This window comes from Sinocyclocheilus anshuiensis, unplaced genomic scaffold, assembly GCF_001515605.1.
Source record: "Sinocyclocheilus anshuiensis isolate Anshui unplaced genomic scaffold, SAMN03320099.WGS_v1.1 scaffold514, whole genome shotgun sequence".
Taxonomy (NCBI): domain Eukaryota; kingdom Metazoa; phylum Chordata; class Actinopteri; order Cypriniformes; family Cyprinidae; genus Sinocyclocheilus; species Sinocyclocheilus anshuiensis.
The window spans coordinates 744,210-747,839 of record NW_015542348.1 but is presented as its reverse complement, the minus strand read 5'-3'; positions in this window follow the sequence as shown (position 1 = coordinate 747,839).

The window sequence follows — 3,630 nt, the reverse complement described above, 5'->3', positions numbered from 1 at the left end:
TGACAATCTCTGCCCTATTAGCATAGACACAGCCCTGACTGAGAAGCAGCAGTCTGCCATTACTGTTTTCTTGCTGTAGCTGCTGGAGATACAGTGTCAGTGCCAAAGAGCCATTACAAGTGTCGTGTGCTGGGATGCACCAACGAACATAGGAGTCTCCATAGACCGCTGAGGACACGGTGGTTAAATTTCATTTTCGAAAGGAAATGTCCCGGAAAAAAACCCGGAAAAGTCCTATATGTTCGTGCTAATAATTTTACGCCGGACTGCCTCACAAACGAGGGTCAGTTCAAGTGCTGGAGTTGTTCAAAGATTGCTTCTGAAAGAGGGATCGATATCAATGCTTCATGCGCAAACGTCCAGACTCCAGACAAAGTAAACATCACACATCATATTTTGTTTTCCAAAAGAGCTTCTTGTTGTTTGACTCGCGCCTGGTGCTGAGGGCAAGCTGAAGTGCGCATCTGAAAAGTCTCCCGTTTGTTGTGGTCGCAAAGAGATATGGCCGTTCCGCATCTTAATACATTTTTAATAAATACATTTTTGAACTCATTAAAATCCTAAAAACTGTTAAGTAAAAATATTGCATTAATTATTTTTTAATAACTAAGCTTTTGATTATTTATAACGTTTCATTAAACGTATATTAGTTGACCCTTTGTTTACTTTCTTCACTGACACAGATGAGAATGAAAACACTATTATCAAAGCTCAGTTTTAGGAAGGGAAGAGTCAGGGCAAGATAAGGGACTGAGAGAAAAACAAGAGTGATGGAGATGAGGAGAGAGCAGCTATTGACAAATAATCTGCCCACATGTTTTAAGATCAGAGAAATCAAATTTTTTTCTCAGGTGGCTTACATGTTTTTATCTCTAATTATAAAACCCAGTGCCTACAGGTATCTTAGTAACACCAACTGTGGTAATACAATACAGTTTGTCAAAATATTTAAAATGTAACCCTAGATCTTTAATTTTGCACAAATGCTATTGTAATCATGATTAATTATTTATAAATAATTATGAACAATTGAAATTCATTTGCTAATTAATTTAATTTCAAATGAATTTTGTCAATTATGTGGACTTTGATATTAAGTGTTCAGTAAAAACAGAGCAGTGGTATCTCATTGTATATTTTATCAATAGCTAATAGCTACTGAAGTTTTCTGCTATGTTAATGCTATATTTCATCAATAAATTAACCTGTTATTTATCACAGTTTCTAATTTGTTTTTGTACCAGGACTGGTATGATCATTTTTACCCTTTTTATGAGGACAGAAATATCTCATGTTTCAGTTTTGATAAATCATTCAGCCCTAGGATAACATATGTTGTCAGCTCAGGAAAAGATATAGGAAATTGAAGAGAAGTATGGCTTTAATCAGTGTTGTTTAAATGCGTGTGTGTGGGTGTGTGTGTGAGAGTGTGTGTGGGTGTGATCTTTTTAGATGCCTGTCAACACGTGACACGTCTTTGAGGAGCTAATATCTGAAACATTCAAATTTGCACCATATCAAGATCAGTCTTATCACAGGTTGGTGTCTTTCTGTTTTGAATCTGTGTTTAGTTAATGAGATACAAACAAGTGTAAGATTAATGGGAGAGTGATGTTAATACATGTAAATGCAATATGAGTAGACAAATCAATTAAGTCAGTATAGCACATTCAACAATTTACTACTTGATATTCTATTGTGTCTGTGAAAACATGTTAAACGGATAAGCATAGTGGTCAGTGTTTACTTGGAAATAAAATGTTACAAATTAAGTTTAATATCTTACATAGTATGACAAAAAATGATTTATTTATATATGTTGTTGATTATAAATGATTGTACCAAAATTTCAGTAGTCCATTCCAACACCAGTGACATTTCAAAGTTCTTGACACCAATGTCGATACCATAGCAGAACGTTTGGAACTGTTTAAAAAAAAAAAGAAAAGAAATGAAACAAGTTAATTATGATGATATTAAAACATTAAAACAACACGTAGACTTCAAATATTGTTTATCAGTGGGTACTGGTACTGGAGAAAGGCTGGTTTCGTTATATTTTTTACATTTCAGCATCGGCTTGGTAGTAAAGTACCGGTACTTTTGAAACACTAATAAGCTAAGACAAAGATTTCATTAAAAATGTGACAAATTGCTTTTTTGGCCTGTGCAACTAAATTGTTTGATCCGAGCCCAAAGTGAACCGGCGGTGCAATAAGTGAACAAATCGTTTTTGTTAGCATTCATTGTTTCAGTTATGAGGGATTCCATGTCAGTGATTCAGTGACTTGCTCACACCATGAAAGAGTAATTTGTACCACCAGAAATGGTCATTTTACAGATGTTTAACAAAACCAATTTTATTAATGAAAATCCCTATCACTATTTGGAAAGCTATTTTGCCAAGACATGTAGAGTGATGCAATGCATTTAGTGAAACATCCCAGTATTTTTATTCTAAATCTCTCTATGCATTAATACAACAGTCTTCTTTTCTCCCTGTAGTATCTCCCGAGATCGTCTCAAGATGCTCTCCTGTCTGATGGCCCAGTATCTGAATAGACAGACGTCATAAACTCCATCATTTAAAATAATTCTGTCTTTTATACATGATTTTTTTATACATTCACCAACACAAACTCCTTAATTTAATTATCTCTTAAGATCTGAAAATTTGGTTTAAAGTTCTAAAATTCTTAATTGGTTCTTGAGTTTTGTTGCTGCAACTTGAATCTTGAAGATGCTTTTATTTTTTTCCTTTGTATTGTTTAAAGGCACAATATTGGATCATTTAATATTAGAACATGACTGAATGTATTATTTTTTTAACTGTAATGTGCATTGTATATAACATTAATATTTCATACATTAGAGCAGATTAAATATATTGAATTGATTCTTATGTCATTGATTTCATGCACATTGTTTTGAAAGCCATTCTTGTGACTACATTTTGAATTGCTTTCATTTCTGTGATTCTGTCTAGACTCAACTTAAGAAATGTATATTTTCAAAGAACTGGAAAAGTAATATCTTTATAATAATACTTTAATTTAATAATAGTGTATTGTTCCTTTACTTCCATGTAATTTATTGACCACTTATATTTAATTGTTATTAGCTTTCCATTGTACTATTTCTAGATTGTATTTTGTAAGTCTTGAAAGTTTGATAACACTGTTAGTGAACACTTAGTAAACATCTGTAACAGTAAAATGTTACAATTACATTTTACATGTTTGCTAACCACACACAAAAATGAGTGAACATTTATATGGAGCAAATGGAATGTTCTAATAATATTTAAGAACATTTTTCATAATCTTTAAAAAAAAAAACATTAAGAGACGCCATAGAATTCATAGAATTCAAAAATCACTTTTATAAGGTCGTTCAACACAGTTGTGTGGCCGCAGTGTATAAAAATCCACAAAATCCACCCACTCACTGTTTTATAATCCCAATAAATCATAAACAGTCTCTCCAAACAGCGGTTCCAGATTTCCCACTACTATGACGTCATACTCGGGAAAGTCCCGCCCATTTGTGACAATCTCTGCCCTATTAGCATAGACACAGCCCTGAGTGAGAAGCAGCAGTCCGCCATTACTGTTTTCTTGCTGTAGCTGC